Source organism: Leptopilina heterotoma, unplaced genomic scaffold (assembly GCF_015476425.1).
Source record: "Leptopilina heterotoma isolate Lh14 unplaced genomic scaffold, ASM1547642v1 Lhet_81, whole genome shotgun sequence".
Lineage (NCBI taxonomy): Eukaryota > Metazoa > Arthropoda > Insecta > Hymenoptera > Figitidae > Leptopilina > Leptopilina heterotoma.
In genome coordinates, this window is record NW_025111185.1 from 4,906,671 (window position 1) to 4,931,350 (window position 24,680).

Here is a 24,680-nt window from a genome sequence, read left to right on the forward strand (position 1 = left end):
TATTTTTAAAAATTCATGCTATAATGCTTTTAATATTCAATTATGATCTAAAATTTTAACTAATATTCATTTTCAAATCAATTTTTATTGGAAAATTCTACAAGAATTCAATTATTTAAATACAAAAATAAATAATTTATTGAATGAATGAATGTTTTTCGAAACTAAATTATCATAAAGAATTTTATCAACAAATTTGAATTTTTTCGAGAAATTTTAATAAAATTTTCAAGAATAATTAAATTTTTCGAGAAATTCAATTAAAATTGTATTAAAAGTAATTGAAATTCTATGATGAATTTTATTATTCATGAAAATAATTGAATTTTTGTAAAAAATGTTATTATTTATGAAAATAATTGAATTATTGCAAAGTTTGCTTAAAATTTTATCAAAATTTTTTTTTTAAATAATTGAATTCCTTTGAAAAATTTTATTAAAACTGTAGATATTGAAAATCATTGAATTGAGAAGAATTTTTTGAAAATAATTGAAATTTTGCAAAGAATTTTATTAAATTTTTGAAAAATAATTAAAATTTAGAGAAGAATTTTATTATTTTTAAAGATAATTGAATTTTTATGAGAATTTTTTTTAATTTTTGAACATAATTGAAATTTTGCGAAGAATTTTATTACTTTTGAAAATAATTGAATTTCTGCAATCATTTGTAACTTCTCCAAAATTCAATTTTTTCCAGTTAATTAAATAAAAATCCCTGACTTCTCCCTGACTTCCCTGACCAATTTTACTTTCCCTGACTTTTCCCTGAATTCCCTGACCTGTGGCAACCCTGAATTTATTGACAGAAATCATTTATTGTCAAAACGTTTAATATTATCTATTATTTGAAATAATTTAATTATTTTCTACCTATATTTTAATAGAACTCCTGGAATGAATTAAATTATTTTAGAAAATTGTAATAAAATTCTGATAAATAATAATAATAAAATAATAAATAATTTATTTATTTTCTGAAAATTTTAATACAATCCAACAATTTAATGTTTAATTTCAATTATGAAGAAACGCAGTTATTTTAAAAACTTAATAGAAATTGTTAATGAATTTAATTATTTTCTCAATTTTCCATTAAAATTATTATTGAATCTCCGTTATTTAAAAAAGATTCAAAGAAATTCTTCAAAAGAATTTAATTAGGATTTTCAAAAATTGAGCCTTCTAATTATTCGAGCGTGGGGCGAACTATAGAATAATTGGAAAGCTCATTTTTAATAAAATTCGTCGCAAGAATTCAATTATTTTCCAAATATTATATAAAATCATAGATACAAGAATTTAATGATTTTTAATACATTAATTTTTAAATTGAAAAGATCTAAAAAGAAAAATTATTTAAAAAGTTAGGAAACAAAAAAACAACCTTCAACTAAATGCAAACTGCGAACAGATTACCGGAATTCAACGATTATTAATGTAGACAGTTATTTGTTTATTTTATTCAAATTAATTAATTGAAATTTCTAATATTTTTATAAATCTACTATTTGTAGATTTGTTTAATTAATTTGTTTAATTAATTTTTAATTAAGATAAAAAAAATACTTTGTTAGCTTGTCTAAATTTTATTTTATTTTTACCAGACTAATATTTTTTCTAGTTAAAATAAGTTTTAAAAATTTCCAATTGTCTGCTATCCATCTAAGTATACCTGCGGTTACCTGTAAATACAATTTGAGGGTCTAGTTTTTGCGGGAATCCCGCACGTTTAGCAAATTGATACCGCTGTATTGTTGAATTTCATACAAAAGAAAACTTTTATGATTCCTGTTTCATCATAAATTATTTTTATCATTTTTACTTGAATCAAAGGAATATTTGGTTTTTTGGTGAATAAAAAGGCGATATCCAAAATAGTCCCATCAGCAGTTCGGCATAATATAACCCAAGCACAGCTCGCACCGGGGGGCGCTCGGTCCCTTAATCCCTCTTTAAACTGTTTTTTAAAGACTTTTTTTGTAAAATGTAACTTTTTTAAATATTAATATTTTTAAGTTTTTTTATGAAATTCAAATTCTGTATTTTCTGACGATTTCAGACATGTGTCGTTTGTCTTAAGAATGTTAAAATTAAAAAAGTTTATAATTTAAACAACAATTTAAACATTGTAAATAGGGAAATAAAAATTATGCAAATTATTGCTTTTTTCAAAAAATAACATATTGTCGATTTTTCGTATTTTCAAAATTAAGAAGGGGGGGGGGGGTGGTTTTAAACATTTTAAAACTGTTGGTTTTTTATCATTAAGGTGCCTTAAACTGGAAACAATTCTTATCTGAATAACTTCCAAGAAGAACCAGAGATACAACAATTAGTTGGTATCGCAATCTTTAATTCCGTTTTCGTCGAAATGAGGTTTTTGGCGTTCTAAACTTTGAAATTCCGTAACTCAGCGAATTTTTCACCAAAAAAATTCTAAGACCACTCAAAATTTTCCAAATTTTGCCAAGAATACGCCCATATAGATAACTCCAATAGTGCCAAAATGGGCTCTTTTCATGTGAACGTCCACATATGTTAAAATATTATTAATAATATAGAATTTATAATTTAAATTTTTTGATTGTTGTCAGTTACCACATTTTTTTGTATTAAAATTTAATCTCTGACTGTAGAGAGAGAGCACAGAAATTTCTAATAAATCTTAACTCAAATTTTATAAGTTGATACAAATACTTATAGATAGATAGACTTATAAATAGAACTTTTGTATAAAAATGTTTCTTTTTTTTATAAAATATAACTTTTTCATACATAACCTATCACTTTATACTTTATCAGATGATTTGAACTAATTGAAAATAGACTCAAACTGAATTATCAATGGGTTTTGAGCGTAAAAAAATTATTGGTTAAGCCATGGGCATACCTTGAATTTTATTTTACTCCTTCTAGGGTTAAACATTTAAAGAGAAAAGTGGTCGATAAAATTACCTTTGAGGACCTAACAATCACATGCTGTTCAGGAGACTATTTTGGTGACTGCTGAATAAAAAATTATTAGGCAAAATATAAGTTTATTTCCATTAAACGATATTAATGAGAACCGATTTTTAAATTTTTTCACTTTCAACATGTTGTTTGCCATGTGACACAAACCTTTTATGACAAGTGAAAATAAAATTCAATAACCCTTCAATTTTGTAGTTAGGTACTTTACCCTCGTAGTACAGTATTTATCAGGAATTTTTGCAAAGTAAAGTGTGGAAATTTCCGTTGTAAACTTTCATGTTTTCCGAATGTAATATTCCTGAAAAACTTTCTGAAAATTTCCACATGAAACTTGTGGAAAAAGTTTAATTTAAATTTCAATACAACTCTTTAAAAAAGAGCTTATTATTATAATAAATTTTGATTTGATTTGATTGATATGATAATGCAACTCTTCGCAAGAGTTTGAGCATATTTTCATGAATAAAAGAATTTTTGCAAACAATTTAATTATTTTAAAATAATTTAATTCTTTGACCAAATCTAATTATTTTCAATACCATTTTTTTAAATTCCTTCAAAGATTAGATATTAATTATTTTCAAAAATTTTATTAAAATTCTTTGAAATAATTTAATTCTTCTTAACATAATTGAAAGACTACACAAAATAAGGGGACGAACGCGAGGCTTGGAAGGGATATTACCAGTCCGGTTGCAGTGACAAGCCTTGAGCCCCTCACTGCTACCTGACTGATACTATCTTTTTCAACCACATGTTCGTCTCCTTAGTCTATGTAGCCCTTCAATTTTTTAAATACAATTGAATTATTTTGAAAAATTTTAAAAGATTTCTCGTGAAGAATTCAATCCCAACAAAAACATCTTTGATGCAAAAATTTCCGCCAAGTAAAAATTTTGGAAATGTCGAAATAATTAGTGAAATAAAAATTTACCAAGTAAAATTTGTAACGAATGTATTCAATTGTAACAAATGTAGAATTTAATTTAATTATTAACATAATCAGCTAATGAAATCCAATTGTTCGTCTTAATAAAAAATTTCTATTTGAAGCAATTTTAAGATCTTGGCGTCAATGCTTTCATTAATTATAAGTTAGAAACATTATTGACGCCAAGATCTTAAAATTGTTTCAAATAGAAATTTTTTATTAAGACGAACAATTGGATTTCATTAGCTGATTATGTTAATAATTAAATTAAATTCTACATTTGTTACAATTGAATACAATTGAATACATTCGTTACTGATGAAAGGTGATTAAATTAAGAAAGTAAAATATACAATAGAATATATTTATTTGATTCGACATGTGTGCATATTAGTACGGTCGACATACAACTAAATAACCTCACGTCTATATTCACGTTCAGTGCAGCCAACCATACATAGAAATAATTATATTGCCAACCTAGTATAATTCAATACCCCCTCTCAATAAAATTATTTTATCTACATACAAACATATTCGTAACGCAGACCTTTTTATAAAACAAAAAAAAAAAAATATCTATCTTTTCAAATTTAAATGTTCTCGGAACTTTTCAAATTTAATCTTACTTAGAGGCTTAGTAAATAAATCAGCAATTTGATTCTCAGTTTTGATATGGACAATTTTTATCAAACCATCTGAAATTTTTTCTTTTACAAAAAAATATTTTACATCGACGTGTTTCAATCTCTTATTACTTTCAGGATTATTTGCGATATAGATTGATGATTGATTGTCCTCAAATAAAGTAACTGGCTCATCTATTTCAATACCTAAATCACGCAACAATTTTAAAAGCCAACAGGCTTCGCAAACTGCTAAGCTCAATGCAACGAATTCGGATTCCGTCGAAGAAATGGCTACGGTACTCTGTTTTCGACTGGCCCACGAAATTGTACAGTCATACATTTTAAATACAAACCCCGAAGTGGATTTTCTATCCGTAGTATCCCCACCCCAATCGGAATCAACAAATCCTTGTAAAATAATTTAATCTTATTTGGTTCAAAAAATAAAACCATTTCGATTGATCCTTTAACATATCTTAACAATCTTTTTAACGCTTTAAATAAATTTTCATTTGCTTTGTCTTGAAATCTACTAAGTAAACTAACCGACTCACACAAATCGGGTCTAGTACCCAAAGCTGCATACATAATACTTCCAATTATTTTTCGACAAATTTTTTGCATTTCTATATTCGGAGTTTCACTCTTTAACGAATTTAAATCGATATTTGCTTCAATTGGAGTATCTACCGCATTACAATCTTGCATACCATATTTTTGAATAACTTCTTTTAAATACTCGACTTGACTAACTTTCGTACACCCGGTATCCAAATTTTGCTCGATATCAACTCCCAAATATTGCGAAATTACCCCCAAATCTTTCATTGAAAAATGTTCATTCAAAATTGCTTTTAGTTTATTTACCGCTTTTTGATTAGTTCCCAAGATTAATACGTCATCAACGTAAATTAGTAAATACAATTTTTCGTCTCCGTCACATTTGCTATATAAACAATAATCATTTTCCGATCTTTTAAACCCTTCTTTTTTCATTAACAAATCGAATTTAGTATTCCAACATTTTGGAGACTTTTTTAAACCGTAAATTGATTTATTTAACTTACATACATTTTCGCTGTCTTCCTGACCTGGCAATGACATATAGACCTCGTCCTTAATATCACCATACAAAAAAGCACTTCGAACATCCATTTGATAAATCGGCTTTTGCATTTTATTTCCAACAATCAAAAGAATTCTAAAAGTCGCCAATTTCGCAACAGGCGCATACACATCATACAATTCGTTATCTAATTCTTGTTGGAAACCTCGTGCAACGAGCCTTGCTTTAAAATCACTTTTACTTTTTTGTTTAAACACCCATTTGCTTTGGATTATTTTTTTGTTTACCGGTCGTTTCACTACACTCCATGTTTTATTTTCCGCTAACACATCAAGCTCTTTTTTTATCGCTCTTTTCCATTCACTCGCGTTTTCACTTGTGACAGCTTCTTCGAAGCTTATCGGGTTTTCTGTTATCGTAAAAAAACTTGATTCCAAATTCATTTCGTAGTCTTTCTGCCACACTGGTTTGTTTATGTTCCTCTTCGGCCTTTGTTCTCGTTCCAGTTCCGCAATGTCCTCTTGCTCTCTCTCCTCGTTGTCGGAATGCATGCTTTCGAAGCTTTCATCTTTTTCCTCTTCATCTTCACTTTGATAGTTTTCCTCGTCAGTTTCTTCGAGTTCATTATTTAGAAAAATCATTTTTTCCTTTTTTGTATTATTTTTCTCTTCAACAGTTTCGGGTAAAAAGATTATATCTCGATGCACTTCAACTTTATTATTTTCAGGGAAATAAACGCGATAACCCTTTATTAATTCACAATAGCCGACGAAAAAACCGACTTTGTTTTTCACATCGAGTTTAAGTCTCTTTTGTTTTGGTATGTGAACCGAAACTTTTAATCCAAATTGTTTTAAAAAGTCAACTTGGAAATCTTTCTTAAACCATAGTTTATAAGGATTCTCACCTTTTTGTGGACAATTGCTCACTCTGTTTAACACAAACACCACGGAATTGACAGCTTCGGCCCACAAACTTTTATCTAGCTTCGTACTATTCAGAATCGTTCTTGCTGCTTCCACTAGTGTTCTCATCTCTCTCTCTGCTCGCCCGTTTTGTTGCGGTGTGTATGTGCATGAACGTTCGTGTCGTATTCCAAATTGATCCAATATACACTTTATATCACTGTTAATAAATTCCAGACCATTATCAGATCTGAATGTCACCATTTTGTTTCCAGTCTGATTTTTCACTTGACGAATAAACACTTTTATTTTGTCCTTGACCTCAGATTTATTTTTTACGAACTCAACGACTCTAAAGCCCGAAAAATCGTCTTTTAGTAATAAAAAATATTTTGCACCGCCTAATGATTGAACTTCGAGTGGACCACATAAATCTGCGTGAATCAATTCACCGACTTTTTCCGCGCGCGATTTACTCAAAGTAAATGGTAATCGGTGTTGTTTACCGGCTAAACAATCTATACACACAGGATTTTCCTCGTCAACAAATTTAATTTGTTTGTTTTTCAGTACCTTTCGCACTTGATCGTAATTGACATGAACGAATTTTTTATGCCACTCTGTCAATGTTTCAGCTACGTTACAATTAGATACTTCGTATATCTTAAAAAACATCTGAAACAGTTTACCGTCCCTTTTAGCAAGAGCCGATATCTTGATATCTTTGTTGACGATTTTGCAACCAATTTTGTCGCAATGCATTTCGAAACCTTTGTCTAACGCGGCACTTAACGAGAAAAGATTTACGTTCATTTCCGGCACGAATAATACGTTGTTCATTTCTGTCTTTATCCATTCTTTCCCGTTCCATGCGTTCACTAACACTTTTCCTACACCTTTAACTTCCAAGAGGTTACCATTTCCCACTTTTACTTGTTTTGTTTTTGGGCTAATGAATTTTAATTCGTGAAAATATTCCCTCTTGAAGCACATGTGTTCTGTTGCCCCACTATCCAACCACCACTTCTCGTCACTTTTTGGAGACAGTTCCATGACGTTTTCCCAACCGGCACTGGATAACACACTACTCACACCAACAAAAGCCTGATTTGCTTCTTCTTGGTTATTTTCTTCCTTTTTCTTCTTGAACCAGCACTCTTTCATTATGTGTCCCTTCTTTTTACAGAAATGACAGGTTCTCTTATCTCTAGATTTTAATTGTGGGCAATTCCTTTTCACGTGTCCCTCCTTGTTACACTGAAAACACTTGAGCTTCGAGTGACCTTGATATTGATTTGTTTTGCTACTCAAAGCAAGTACGTTTTCAGTATGGGTATTTCTCTCTTCTTCTAACATCAATCTAGATGTTAGATTATCTAAGGTTTGATTTTCAGATGCCGTTGATTCCCAAGCTGAGACGAAGTGTTTCAAATTTTCCGGAAGTGACCTCAAAATTTTCGTTATTATCATTTTTTCACTAATCTCTTCATTTCTTTGTTTTAGGTTGTTTTGAATATCTTCGACTTGTGATATGAATGCTGTGATGCCGCCTTCAGTATATGCCAGTCGGAAAAATTTCTCCTGAAGCAAGTGAACACTGACTTCCGATTCATGCTCGTAAATCTTTTTCAGTTTCGACCACATATCTGCTGCGCTCGTACAGGCCAATATATGCGTAATTAGTTTTTCCTCCATTTTTATTACCAAGATCTCCTGAGCCTTGGCATCGTTTTTCACCCATTCCGTCGAATTTTGCGCTGGTTTCGCTGAGGCTCCTGAGACTATGTCCCACAACCCTTTAGATTTCAGGATCACCTGCAATTGGAATTTCCAGATATTCCAGTTTTCGCCCGAGAGTTTTATTCCCGTACTTTGATGATCCATTGCACTCATGATTTTTCAGCAGTCTACACACAATTTCGTCGAATAAATTTCCACTTCCCAGAATCGTTTAACCGGTCGACCACGTGCTAAACTAACCTCTCCGATTCTGTTTTTAATGTTTCCAACCTTTCGAAATAAATCACCACAGGAATTTAAAACTTTTTTAAAAACTTAAAAAACATGGGTCTGGGCCCATAACCTGATGAAAGGTGATTAAATTAAGAAAGTAAAATATACAATAGAATATATTTATTTGATTCGACATGTGTGCATATTAGTACGGTCGACATACAACTAAATAACCTCACGTCTATATTCACGTTCAGTGCAGCCAACCATACATAGAAATAATTATATTGCCAACCTAGTATAATTCAATAGTTACAAATTTTACTTGGTAAATTTTTATTTCACTAATTATTTCGACATTTCCAAAATTTTTACTTGGCGGAAATTTTTGCATCAAAGATGTTTTTGTTGGGATTGAAATACTTTTTGCATCATAATTAAATTCTAGGGTCTTTTATAAAACTGTTTAGTAGTTCAGGCTCTACATTTATCTAGATGTCAAATCCAATTTTTTAGAGAAAAATATAAATATTTCAATATTTGGATTTTTCTAAAAAAATAAAATTTTTTGATATTTAGACAAACGCAAAGACTAAACTTCTAAACGGATATGTAAATTATTCTAGATTATTGTTAATTGTGTTAAAATTTCGATATATATCGCAAGAAATTTAAATACACTTCGTAGGTATTTATTAAAATATTTTGATTTTTCTATAAAAAATTGAATTTTTCGACATGTAGACAAACGTAGAGGTCAAATTACTTAACAGATTTGTAAAATATTCTAGAATATTATTGAGTGGAGTATAATCTTGATATATATTGCAGGAAATCTGAATACATTAAAAAGTTTAGTCTCTACGTTTGTCTAAATATCAAAAAATTTTATTTTTTTTAGAAAAATCAAAATTTTTCAAAAAATACGAAGTGTATTAAAATTTCCTGAAATATATATCGAGATTTTACCCCAATCAATGATATTATAGAATATTTTGCACTTCCGTTTAGAAGTTTGCTCTCTACGTTTGTCTAAATCTCAAAAAATCGCTATTTTTTCGGTTTTCCTAGCTTAAATTCTATAAAAGTATTAAAAATATTCAAATAAACTTGACAGAATTCTTTCTTTTTTGATTCTTTATCCAACAAAAAAAGAATGAAGCAAATCGGTTAAGATTTACTCAAGTTATTCAATTTTATCGAAAAATAGCCGATATTTCGAGAATATATATTCGCGGTTTTTGTTTTTTACTTGGCGGCGATTCTCTACCGCGAATCTTGATTAATTTCAGTATAATTTAAATTAAATATGTTATTGTTAAAGATTTTTAAAAATTCATTTAATTAATACAAAATTGTGGAAAATGAAGTAATTTTTCAATTCTTCTATTCTTAATTAAAATGATTAAAACACATATTTTTTCATTGTGAAATTCCTGCAAACTTTCTGAAAAATACTGTACAAAGTAGGTAGAAATATTATTGCTTGATGTACATGAAAAAATATATATATACATATATTCTTTCATTTCTTTCTAGTTCACGTTTGATAAAGATGTTCATCTGTCGCTTCTGTGAACATAGAACTGAGATTTTCAAGCAACATGTGGAGCATCAAAACCATCATCGACTTCTGAGCAATCAAAAATATTGCGGTTTTAATGGTTGTCAAATGAATTTTAAAGATGTCACATGTTTAAGATTACATACTATCAGAAATCACACGAAGCTACGCGAAATTTATTATGAAAAAATATCTAAAAGGGTAATTAATGAAGATGGCAAATTCCTATGTACCGTTCTCGTATGTAGAAAGCAATTTTATAATTATCAAAAATTTATCAAACATTTAAAGGAACATATGAGAAATGGTGAAAATGTCAAATGCCCAATCCGAATATGTGAAAAAAAATATAATTTAGTGAATTCATTTACAAGTCATCTGTCGAAATGTCACCGGAATAGGTCGTGTATGCTTAACAACGTAGGGGAGAGTGGGGCAAAATGGGGTAGGAGGGTCAAATGGGGTACCTCTGTTTTTCCATGATAGGTACTTTTAATTTTTTTTCCCTCGACATATATCATTCATGTTGATAAGAAACTGTTATTAATTATGAAGACACTCCAAAGAAAATTTTTTTTTGAAAGTTATACAACTTTTAAGTTTTAAGCAAAAAAAATATGAATTTTTTTCAAAATTAAAGTGCTCTCCAAACTTTTTGGGATAATGCATTTAATTTGGCAAGTGTGGGATCTTTTTCAGTACTTATTCTAGAGTAATTTCCAATAGAATAGATTGTTTAATTGTTTACAATAACTTAGAAACATTGCATTTTGTTTTAATATGCAGTGTGGGGCAGAATGGGGTACCTAAGTGTGGGGCATGCCGGAAGCTACGCCGTTTCATTAAAACTATTTAAAAACATTATATTATGCATATTTAAAGGTTTCCTGCAGAAGAATCAATATTTTTGTTTGGAAACTTATACCATCGATGTTTCATTATCGATATATCGATATTTTGCAATATGGATGTTTTTTTGTTAAATTCCAATAAATATTACTTGTTTTTTCATAATAATAAAGAATCCTACTTTTTGTTTGTATTTATAATCTCATACAACAAGAATTTAATGAATTTTGAAAAAATACTCAATGTTTTGTATAGTTATTTGATGCCACCCCATTTTGCCCCACGGGTGGGGCAAAATGGGATTTTAGCACTTTCTTAGAAAATACGATATAAGTTCTTTCAAAAATTTTTTTCTCCGCTATTATCATAATTTCCTCAAAGCTAAGTGTACAAAGAAGAATTCTGAAGTTTAGCTGAATCGATTTATTCGTTTGGTTCTCTGTAAACAGCCAATTTCAAAAAGGTACCCCATTTTGCCCCACTCTCCCCTAATTGACAACAGTGAATCAATGGAAGATATAGATGAACAAAATATGAACCAAGATGAAATTTGCAGTACGGAGGGGATTAAGAAAAATGATTGCTTTGAAAGTGTCTATTTAAATGATGAAGAGCTCGAGAACAGCAATGCTTTAAAAGATAACAAAATTAATGAAATTAATTATGCTTGACTGTTTTTAAAATTAGAAGCAGAATTATTAGTACCTGCATCTACTATTGATAGCAATTATAAGCGGAAACTATTTTACAAAACTAATTTATCGTATGTGAAACCGGTACGTATATCGCTAGGTTCTGTTAACGGTCATTCGGCTCATTTTTATTACGTGCCAATTCTTGAAACTTTAAAAGCAACGTTTAAAAGTAAATCATTTGATATAAATTTAAATATGAATACAAATAATGGCGATTTATTAAAAGACTTTTCTGACGGGTTCATGTATAAATCTAATAAATTTTTCTCTAACCTAACTGAATCACTTTCTCTTATTCTGTATCAAGACTCTTTTGAAATTGTGAATCCAATTGGATCAGCTCGCAAAAAACATAAGATTCTTGCAGTTTATATGATGTTGGGAAATTTACCTTATTATAATCGCTCAAATATAAATAATATTCAACTCGTTCTTCTTTGTAAAGAAAAAGATTTCAATCATGCAAAAGTGTTCAGAAGACTTATCAAAGATTTGCAAAAATTGGAAAGGGAAGGCGTCGAAATTTATCCTAATAAATTTGTTAAAGGCTCTGTTATCTTCATCGCAAATGATAACTTGGGAGCTCATGGTATTGGAGGTTATGTTGAAAATTTCAGCAAGAGTGAGGACTTTTGTAGGTACAGCTTCATTACTAGATCAAAATTTTTAAATCAACAAAATAAAAATGGAAACTCTAAAAAAGAAGTGCAAAAAATGGAAGAAGAAGAGGCTGAAACTGTTCTATTCCAAGAAGTGGAAATGGAAACTGAAAATGGAGATGAAAATAAAAATGAAGGTGAGAATGATGAAGAAGAAGAAGAAGAAGAAGAAGAAGAAGAAGAAGAATTAAATTAAGTGAAATTGTTGAACTTGTTTGTGCGCCGGAAATACATGTGTCATACATTTCTTTCTTAGAAGATGCCATTAATCATTACCTTGGTCTAAGAACGAACTTATTTCCTACAATCAAATTGCTTCCAAAACATCATTATTTGATTCACTATCCTGAAGTAATACTGGAATTAGGTCCTGTAATGAAATTGTTTACTCTAAGGTTTGAGAGTAAGCACACGTTTTTCAAAAGAGTTATGAGAAACATAAAGTGTTTTAAAAATGTAACTTTATCATTAGCAGAAAAGCATGAACTTCTTCAATGCCTGCTACGTACAGGTGCGGGATTAAAATATGAATTACAGTTGAATGAAGAAACTACGTTTCATATCAATCGATATTGCACTGAATTAAAAAAATCTATAGAAAATGCTCTTGGAAACAGTGAAATTACAGAATGTTCAAGTGCTTTTTTTAGAGGGAAAAATTACCAGAAAGGTGATATATTGGCAATACGTCAACATGCATATCAGTATAGAGTAGAAATGGGAAGAATTGCACTTATTTTGTGTAACAGTCAAAGATGTCTTTATTTCGTAGTAGAAGTTTTAAGAACTACATTCGAACCAGGGCTTAGACTTTATGAACTTGGGTGTTTTGAACGATATGAGTGTATCCCATATGACAAGTTACTTGATTGCGAACCGCTTACTATTTACAAGCAAAATACCAAATCGTTTGTTAAAATTAGGCATGGACTTGTTCGAAGCCAGCTTAGTGTATAGATGCATAACAAAAAACTGGAAAACATATAATTTAAAAAAATACTTTATTATAAAATAGGAAGGCAAATATTTTTGTAAATAAAAATTATTAATTCTTTAAATTTATTTAAAATAGAAAAGTCTTAATTAAAAGCGCTTTAAATATGTAAAATTTATATAACCTAGTAAATTAATAATTATTTTGTTATCTACTATTTTTGATAAAAAAATTTTTTTTGTAAAAATCTTCAGTACACCATGCATATTTTCAAAATTACTGGACCAGAACGAGGAAAAGCAATTATCATTCCAGCTATAGATAAGGAGGATTTAATATTGACGGCTTGTACTCGACTAAATCTTCCTTTGGAGCAAATGTACCAGGTATAGATTATATATGTACAAATTATTTTTAATATTATATCTTACGAATAAAAACTTTTAAATTTTCTTGCATTATTTTAAAAATGTTGTATAATTTTAAGTTGTCAATATTTTTATTTACAGATTCTAATTCTTATAATTGTTTTGCAAATTGTTCTTGAAAATGACGGTTCAGTTATTGAGGAATTTAAAGTTTTGAGTGAAATCGCAAAAAGAACAGACATGGTCAAATTCATGATGCTACCTGAAGGAATGGCATGGGCTAGTCCAAATTCTGTTTCTAGTGACAGTGGACAGTCATCTGTAAATGGTAAGATACATTTAATATACATACAGTATACATTGATTAAATCGTGATACGAAATTCTAAGATGTTTCTAAAACGTAACACCAATTACTTTATCAGGATCAACAAACGAAAACTCACTCCAAAACAGCTGTCTCGATTGTCAAACTACGCACTCTGCAATTGAAGACCCAAAATTTTCAGCACCGATTATTTGGGAAGAAATAATACCGAAAGGTTTCAAAAATTCAGCGGAAAATTCCAGTATGACTGTTCGAAAATTAATTCACCGAACTGCAGATTACATGACGTCAACTTTAAAATCAACAAGCTATGTGGAAACTCTGAGGATAGTAAAAAAAATTGTAGAAAGGTACCCAAAAGCATTTGAAAAAGTAACATGGAAAAATGGACACATTTATTCAGATGGAATTCATGAATTGAGGACCGTAATCTATGATAGGCTGAAGTAAGTATGGAAAAAAATTCTTTTGTAAAATAATTTTTAATTAATTCTTACTCGCATGTTAGCACGCTTGTGAACACTAAAAAATAAAGTAATCTCTTAAGTGACTTATTTTCACTTACGAATATCAAATTTTTTAAATTATTCAATCACATCAATTAATTGACAAATAATAAATTTATTAAATATTTAAGGTACCAAAACAAGCAATCATCAACAAAAACCAAAAAAAGAAGTTCCGTGGAAATTGAAGACAGTGATGCGCCTGGAAGCGTTGCAAATAAAAAGATAAAAATTACCAGATACGGGAAAGGCCAGGATTGCTATGGGTGTGTGGCCTTCGAACCCCCTTTAACAGAAAATGACACAATAGAAAACCAGAAAGAGAAAAAAAATCAACTGCTCAAATACTTTGAGGAAGACTGTGACACAATGCTTGTTACTGATTTATTAGAACAAACATATCCGTCACAAAGAAGATGTATCAACCACAGGGAAGAGGAAAACATAAAATTACAGGACATTTTAACTAACCATTGGCCATACTTAACAAAAGAAAAATATTTTATCGATCATGCTGATGTTCTTTTGGGAAAAAAAGTTCAAGATGTTTGGAATACAAATTTACAAAAAAAATCTGAAAGTATTGTCTCGTACTTTGAAGGTATCATCTTTCAGCATCGTAAGACAAATAATATTCCAGGATATGTAAAGAAAATGAAAGAGATTTCAAAATCTTATAAATAAATAGAAAAAGAGGTGGAAAGCAGAAAACCTTCTGCATTAGCCATTCTACCTCTAATAGCCTGCCAATTTAAAGAAGAAGAGCTTTTCACTCTTAAGGTGTGTATGGACGGAAAATGTATACAAACAAATTTAATAAGTTGTGCACTGTAAAAAGAAGTGTGTTACTGGAATGCACTTCAAGTGCAAAAATTTGTCCCAGTTCTGAACACACTTTGAGTGCATTATTCTCATGCACTTTGACATCAAAGTGTATAATTTCAATGCACTTTGAAGTGCATAAAATATAAAATGGATAAGAATTACACACTTTGACGTCAAAGTGAATGAGAATAATGCACTCAAAGTGTGTTCAGAACTGGGACAAATTTATGCACTTGAAGTGCATTCCAGTAACACACTTCTTTTTACAGTGTGTGCATTACCGGTTTAGTATGTGTATTATACATATTCGAAATATTAATAAATTTTTTCTTTTTCAGGATTCTGTTGCAACAGAAGAAGAAATAAAACATGCTGCTAAAGATTCTACACGGCCATCATTAATTATTACAGGTATATTTGATTCAGTAACATTAACTTATCATTACAAAATATAAAATTTAATTTTTAGTTAACTTTAATATAATGGATTATTGCTTATTTTTCAGGATCCTCCTTATATGATGAAGCATGCAAATGCTATATAGTCGTTGAGGAAAATATTGTCTTAAAATCTAATGACGTATTAAAGGGTGTCTTATTGCTGCTTCTTACTTATTACGTATATGGCTATAACTATCCAACAAAAAAGGCTGCTTCTTTTAATTTTATTCAACGGTAAATTATTTATTTTATTTTTCTAAATTTATTTTATTATTTGATTGAAGTTCAATTTAATAACAGTTTTTATTTGTCTTTTATAGGATGTTGCTGGATGTTAATCCTGTGGAGCGGCATAAAAGTATTAAAACTTCTAAAAAGTCGGGCACCTTAATTAATAATATTATCGATAATTATGAAATATTAATAAGTTAGTATAATAAATTGTACTTCTGAAGGTGTTAATAAAAAATTGTAAAATTTATAGATTTTGTGGTATTTCTGGTAATAATATAAAACAAGTTGTTCGATATTTTTTTCTTAAAATTAGAGCCAAAATACAAAAATTTAAATTTTAAATTTTAAATTACTTGGATAAAAATACAGAAGATTGTTCAATTTTACCTAAAAATTCTTGGGTACTTTTTCCGAAAAAATTATATAAAATGCCAAGCAGTTTTTATTTTTACCCAAAATTTTTTAGGTATTTCTTCCAAAATGTTTGAGTAAAGTTACCAAAAATCTAGTGTATTTTTTCCTAAAAATTTATGGGTATTTCTACACATAAATTAGGGTAAAAATACAAATGCTTGTGTAATTATACCTAAAAATTCTTGGGTATTTTTTCCGAAAAAAGTATATAAAAATGCCAAAAAGTTTGTATTTTTACCCAAAAATTTTTAGGTATTTCTTCCAAAATGTTTGAGTAAAGTTACCAAAAATCTAGTGTATTTTTTCCTAAAAATTTATGGGTATTTCTACACATAAATTTGGGTAAAAATACAAATGCTTGTGTAATTATACCTAAAAATTCTTGGGTATTTTTTCCGAAAAAAGTATATAAAAATGCCAAAAAGTTTGTATTTTTACCCAAAAATTTTTAGGTATTTCTTCCAAAACGATTGGGTAAAAATACCAAAAATATTGTGCATTTTTACCTACAAATGTTTGTATTTTTACCCAAATTTATGTGTAGAAATACCCATAAATTTTTAGGAAAAAATACACTAGATTTTTGGTAACTTTACTCAAACATTTTGGAAGAAATACCTAAAAATTTTTGGGTAAAAATACAAACTTTTTGGCATTTTTATATACTTTTTTCGGAAAAAATACCCAAGAATTTTTAGGTAAAATTGAACAATCTTCTGTATTTTTATCCAAGTAATTTAAAATTTAAAATTTAAATTTTTGTATTTTGACTCTAATTTTAAGAAAAAAATATCGAACAACTTGTTTTATATTATTACCAGAAATACCACAAAATCTATAAATTTTACATTTTTTATTAACACCTTCAGAAGTACAATTTATTATACTAACTTATTAATATTTCATAATTATCGATAATATTATTAATTAAGGTGCCCGACTTTTTAGAAGTTTTAATACTTTTATGCCCCTCCACAGGATTAACATCCAGCAACATCCTATAAAAGACAAATAAAAACTGTTATTAAATTGAACTTCAATCAAATAATAAAATAAATTTAGAAAAATAAAATAAATAATTTACCGTTGAATAAAATCAAAAGAAGCAGCCTTTTTTGTTGGATAGTTATAGCCATATACGTAATAAGTAAGAAGCAGCAATAAGACACCCTTTAATACGTCATTAGATTTTAAGACAATATTTTCCTCAACGACTATATAGCATTTGCATACTTCATCATATAAGAAGGATCCTGAAAAATAAGCAATAATCCATTATATTAAAGTTAACTAAAAATTAAATTTTATATTTTGTAATGATAAGTTAATGTTACTGAATCAAATATACCTGTAATAATTAATGATGGCCATGTAGAATCTTTAGCAGCATGTTTTATTTCTTCTTTTGTTGCTTTACTTTTAAAGGTAAACAATCCTTTAAAAACGACTGAAAGGATTTGTTAATCGAACTGAAGGAAGCAGAAAAATTGTCAAATCCAGTAAGCGGCGACGTCGAGAGCATTTCAGGAAAAACTCAAAGTGATTCCCTACCAAAAAAATAATGACAAAACATTAGAAAAATAATCAGAATTTCTGGTGTTTTTGAGCAGTTTTTCTTACAATTGCAGCTCAAAAACATGAAAAAGAAATAAAACCCTTCAAAATACTGCCAAGAATCATGAAAACATTTATGACTGCCACCGAATTTTTTTATAGCATAGAAAAAATCTTTTTTCGGGATGTATTCTTGTTCCTTTATGTAAAAAGGTCGTCACGCCTTTTATAACATATCAGTTATAGTTCACGAGATAGCTTATAATTTCTTCAAAATAAAGGTTTTGAGAATAAATTTTAGATATTTAGAAACATGAAATATCACAGATTCTAAATTTTTAAATTATAAACTTCCAATAGTTAAATTGATCAAGTTTCAAGTAATAAAATTTTTGTTTAAACAATCATAAACCTTCTGAACAATGCCTTTTTTGGTCGCTCGACTCAACTCAGTCATAATGAGCAATTCGCTACGCACCTTTCTTTAACAATAGATTTCCGAGTCTATTGTGATGATTTTAAAACAAGAATTTTATAACTTAAAACTTCTGCATTTTAACTAATGCAACTTTGTAACATAAAAATTTATTATCTATTGCATTTTATTCTACGATTTCAAATATCTAAAATTTATTTTAAAACTCTTTTTTTTAATTATCACCCAAACCTTATAATTTATTTTAACAAATGTTTTTTAAAATAAATTTTAGATATTTGGAATCGTAAAATATCATAGATTTTAAATTTTTATGTTACAAAGTTGAATTAGTTAAAATGCAGAATTTTAAAGTTATAAAATTCTTGTTTTAAAATCATCATAATAGATTCGGAAAATCTATTGTTAAAGGAAGGTGCGTAGCGAATTGCTCATTGTGACTGAGTTGAGTCGAGCGACCAAAAAAGGCTTTGTTCTGAAGGTTTATGATTGTTTAAACAAAAATTTTATTACTTTTGAAACTTGATCAATTTAACTAATGAAAGTTTATAATTTAAAAATTTAAAATCTGTGATATTTCATGATTCCAAATATCTAAAATTTATTCTAAGAAACTTCATTTTGAAGAAATTAAAAGATACGCTTCAAGTATGGCCAGCGTGGTTTGTGAAGTGAAGTGAGAAGGTCATAGAGTTCTCACAAAACATCAAATCCATATTAAAAATCCTGTCAGAAATAATCAGAACAATGACAAATCATCAGAGTGACGAAAAAGCATCAGAAAATCTGACAAATATTCAGAATTCTGATGTTTTGTCATGATTCCTCATTATTTTTTTAGTAGGGTTCCTTGGCCGCGGAATCAACTTGCGAAAAACCCGATGGACCAGAGGAACAAATTTTGTCAGAGACTGACGTAATGTCAGATATTAATAGTTATATCAATGGAGTGACCAAAACTTCAGGTGATTAATATAAAACGATTGGTTTATGACCATTATAATTGTTTATTTATTTTTAACGATTTGATTAACAAAAAATAACGACAGGATGACTTTTATGACAGTATATATAAATAACGATTTGTTTGACGATATGTAACGACAGTACGACCGTGTTGTCGACAACACAATAAAATGCCAGTTTTAACTAATTCTAAATCTTTATCTGATAGGTGTGTCATCAGTCGTTCAACAAAACGGTCCTGAATCCAACAACGAAGCAGTCTCAGCCAGTTCTAAAGCAGAGAAACAGAACATTTCTCTTGGTCCAGTAAACTCTGACAAACCCTCTAATGACATTTCTTCTCACGAAGTTAAAAACGACGCGCCCAGTAAAAAAGGATTTTTTAATATAGCATTTTGGACGATTGAGCAAGCCGTCTGCTCAATTGTCCAAACGGCATTTGGACAATTGGACTGGTTGCTAAATTATCCGATGCATTAGGTCCAATCATCCCAAATGTTTTTCGTGACTAAAAAACTGCTAAATTAAGAAAAAAGTACTGAAATGTTACAGAAACTTTAGAGAATTCTTAATTCTAGACAAATACAGAAAAATTATGTATAGAAATACCTCGAGTGAGGAAAAAGAACAAGATTTCTAAAATATCACTTTTTAACTGACAGTGCAATGCTGTACTTGGAATGTAGTTGGTAAAGAAGTGAGGATTCTGATAAAGAGATACACTTCACTATCCACTCTCAATACTCTTCATATGGTAATATATAATTGTAGATTTCGGTTTCTCATTTTAAAAAAGAGATAATTCATCAAAATAAAATATTATTGTTAATACACTATTATTGAAAATCTACAATTATATATTACCACATGAGGAGTATTAAGAGTGGATAATGAAGTGTTTCTCTTTATCAGAATCCTCACTTCTTTACCAAATAAATTCCAAGTACAGCATTGCACTGTCAGTTAAAAAGTGATATTTTAGAAATCTTGTTCTTCTTCCTCACTCGAGGTATTTTTATACCTAATTTTTCTGTATTTGTCTGGAATAAAGAATTCTCTAAAGTTTCTGCAACATTTCAGTACTTTTTTTCTTAATTCAGCAGTTTTTTAGCCGCGAAAAACATTTGGGATGATTGGACCTAATGCATCGGATAATTGAGCAACCAGTCCAATCGTCCAAATGCCGTTTGGACAATTGAGCAGACGGCTTGCTCAATCGTCCAAAATGCTATGTTAAAAAATCCTTTTTTACTGAGCGAATAACGACAAGCTTACAGACGAGACAAAAAACGACAGTACTAACAAACGACCGCTTATAAATAACGACAGTAACTTTGATAAAATTAACAAAATTTGTGGTAACAAGGAAAATAACGACAGTCTTGAAAATAATAACGACAGTTCGATACTTTCTCACGAAGAAGGTGCAGTTACTAACACCTCTGGCACAAAACGACAGTTGAATAACGACAGTACTTTAGACACGAGACCATCCGAGTTAGTTGAGAAACGCATCGATGCCAAGATTGTCCAACTAGACAAAATCATGGAAGTAACACTCGCGTTACACAACAAAATGCAAACAAGCATGAAAATGTGGCTCGATCGATGTGAATCAAGCAACCAAGTAAAAAGACCAAGAATTTCTTGCGATATAACCATGCCCCCTAATTATAAACTAACGACTGTTCTCATTAAAACAAATTTGCATGCTTTAAATAAACAACCGTTAAATATTTCACAGCCGTTTAAAAATAACTTAACGACAGTAAACAATGAAAGTTTTAACGATTCTAACTTACCCGCGAATCAAGTTAAAGAAGCCATTAAAATCGAAATGATCGGTAAAGAAGGCGGTATTAAACATGATTACAAATTAACTTCGCAGACTAAATTCGAACATTTTTACGAATTTTTAGCATCCGAATTAAGAACGAAAGATTTACTCTATGTTATTGATACGGCAGTTTCTCCTCCAGAAAGTTTAAACGACAAGCTAAAAGAAAAACATAAATTTCGAGCTCGAGACATTTTAATTAATCGGATTGATAAAATTTATCACACACGCGTTTTACATATTAAAGATCCTGTAGAGATTGTTAAAAAATTACGAGAATTTAAACGATGCGAAGTCAATTTAACGAGTGTTACAATTCGAAAACAACTTCACTCAATTCAATACGACGCAAAACGAGAATCGGTAACAAAATTTTAGGCCGCTTTGAGGAAATTATTTTAGATTATGAAAATGCCCCCGGTTCGACTTTATTATCCGACGAAGAAAAACGAGATGCCCTATTTAATGCAATCATGAACCAACTGCCTCAAATTCAGTCTGTTGAGTTCATGACAAAAAATCAAACCGGTAAGGGACTAGATTTTGATGCTTTAATAGTATATTTCGTAACGAGTGCGAGCAGTTGTCAATTTTTGAATGAGCACTTTTTTTAACAAACCAACGCAAATGGATTAATGAGAGGTGCTACGAATGCGACGAGTATGGTCACCTCAAAAACGAATGTCCTTTAAAAGGACAAGGTCTACGTAAATGTTACGAATGCCAAAAATTTACGACGCACAAGGCTTTCGAGTGCGAGAAACGACTGGCCAAAACCAGAGGCAGAGGTATGACTAGTAAGCATTTTTATAATTTTAACGACCGTTTTAATTTTCCTCCTCATCCCAATTTCAAACGACAGTTTAAATCTCAATCAAATCGAGGTCAAAAGTTTTTCAAAGCTTTTAAGCATGTTAACCCTTTAACGCCTAAATGTGCTGTTTTCCGACTTGAACTTTAACTTCGTACAACTATTAAAAGAAAGCTACAAAAATTTCAAAAGTACCATTTCCTACTATTTTTGGGGTCGCTCTTTTGAATGGCGTTGTCAAAATTTCCAACAAATTAAATTAACCCCCTCTTTTAATGAAATTTTCCAAAAAGTGCAAGATTTTTGGATGAAATTTTTTTTTATTGCAATTTTCATTGTTATATCGGTATCTACATATCGTCTAAGGTATAAACACCGTATTCCCGATAGCTGTACTTTAAAAATGTGCAGTTTTTTTTCTTTTTTTCATTTTTTATTAAAAAATGGCGCCCAAACGCTAAATTTTTTTTTTATTACACATACAAATTTTTTTTTCTAAATTTGCTTAAATTCACTTGAAATTTGTTACTCGGGGGTTTATGGGGTCGCTAATTACGAATCTGATGTTAGTTTTGAAAAATTCAAAATGGGGGATTCAATATGGCGGACGATTTTTTTTTAAATTTACCAAATTCGCCTGAAACTTGTTACTTGGGGATTTTCAGGGTCGCTGATTACAAATATGATGTTAGTTTTTAAAAATCGAAAATGTCGGATCCAAAATGTCGACCGAAATATAAAAATCATTCTGATTGGATTAAATATTGGTACTCGGGGGTTTTTGGGGTCGCTGATTACGAATATGATGTTAATTTTTAAAAATCAAAAATTTTGGATCTAGTATGCAACAGATATTCAAATGACTGAAGGTGACCAGGACTTAGAATAAGTTTTGGTATATGTTACATCCCAAGATAAAACTTTTTTCAATTTAACCCTCAATGTGTAAAATCAAATCAGCACTTTACCTCCCTTTTATTACACGCTTAATAAAATTACCCTTGCCTTAGCTCGGAACGTGACAGAAGACAACCTCAAACAAAGTTTAATGATGAAAAAAGGTTCCCACTTTAAAGTTCAATAAGTATTTAAACTAAGTTTTATAAAAGTATTGTTTCAAGTTTGACTTTATTATTAATTGAGTATAAGTAATTTTCAAAATTGACCCAAATAACAATTTTCAAGCCAATCCGGATGATTTTTATTTTTTTTGTCCGACATATTAGATCCGAAATTTTGAATTTTTAAGAACTAACATCATATTCGTAATCAGCGACCGCAAAAACCCCCGAGTACCAATTTTTAAGCCAATCAGAATGATTTTTATTTTTCTGGTCGCCATTTTGGATCCGCCATTGTGGATTTCTAAAAACTAACATCATATTCGTAATCAGCGACCCTAAAAACCCCCGAGTAACAAGTTTCAGGCGAATTTGGTAAATTTTAAAAAAAAATCGTCCGCCATATTGAAACCGCCATTTTGAATTTTTCAAAACTAACATCAGATTCGTAATTAGCGACCACATAAACCCCCGAGTAACAAATTTCAAGTGAATTTAAGCAAATTTAGAGAAAAAATTTGTATGTGTAATAAAAGAAAATTTAGCATTCGGGCGCCATTTTTTAATAAAAAATGAAAAAAAGAAAAAAAAACTACTGCACATTTTTAAAGTACAGCTATCGGAAATACGGTTTTTATACCTTAGACGATATGTAGATACCGATATAACAATAAAAATTGCAATACAAAAAATTTTCATCCAAAAATCTTGTTTTTTTTGGAAAATGTCATTAAAAGAGGGGATTAATTTCATTTTTGGAAATTTTGACAACGCCATTCGAAAAAGCGACCCCGAAAATAGTAGGAAATGGTACTTTTGACATTTTTTTAGCTTTCTTTTAATAGTTGTACGTAGTTAAAATTCAAGTCTGAAAACAGCATATTTGGGCGTTAAAGGGTTAATAGCAACAACAAAAATCCTTATAAAAAGAAGAACGACTATCAACCCCAAAGACGACTAGTTGAGAAAAAGAGCAATCCACAACTTGGACAAAGACAGTCACGAACAGGTACGAGTGAAACACCGAAAGTTAGTTTCACAGAAGTTCAGCAAAATAAATCAGGCATATCTAATAAAAATATTTCTAATAATGCATCTTTGTCAATGTCAAAAGCCTTTTCCACCTCACAAACAAAAGAAATATTGCCAGTATATCTTTACAGTCTCTCGATACCAAACAAATTTGAAAATAAAAATCACAATTATGTCTCTTTTATTATTAATACTGGTGCGACAGAGCATATAACGAATTCGAAAAATATTTTTGACAGGTTAAATAAAAGCAAACTTAATGTCATTAAATGCGCTAATAAAGACAGTCAAGCCGATTTGATTGCTCAAGGTACCGGAAATGTCAATTTAATTTCAAACAATAATAAATCTTTTCAATTATCAAACGCGATTTATGCAGAATCAGTCTCTGAAAATCTGCTCTCACTTAGACGATTTGCCGAGGCAGGATTTTCCACCCATTTAGACGACAAGGGCGTTAATATTTTTAACTTAGAATCGAAAGATTTACTCGCGACGGGTATTTACGAGAAACCATATTGGTTTCTTGAATTTCAAATTGATAGGAAGAATTCAAACGAGAAGTCAAATCCTTCTGAAGCAACTTTTTTTGACAAGACTGTAGTAAATGAAATTCCAAAAGAAAATAAAGAAACGATTGTTAAAAATATCAAAACTAACGACAGTACGAATGACTCAATTAAAACGACTGAAAACGACTTAACAAT

At 29.7% G+C, this 24,680-nt stretch overlaps 1 protein-coding gene and 1 long non-coding RNA gene across 3 annotated transcripts in view; both read left to right on the plus strand.

Annotated features, from left to right (window-relative positions):
• Positions 1-24,680, plus strand: part of LOC122511391 — a 128,029-nt gene that overhangs the window by 58,117 nt on the left and 45,232 nt on the right. The gene's annotated exons all lie outside the window — the stretch shown is intronic.
• Positions 15,026-15,829, plus strand: LOC122511392. Its single transcript, XR_006302507.1, has 3 exons — positions 15,026-15,142; positions 15,526-15,598; positions 15,694-15,829. It is a non-coding gene; the product is annotated as an uncharacterized LOC122511392 (long non-coding RNA).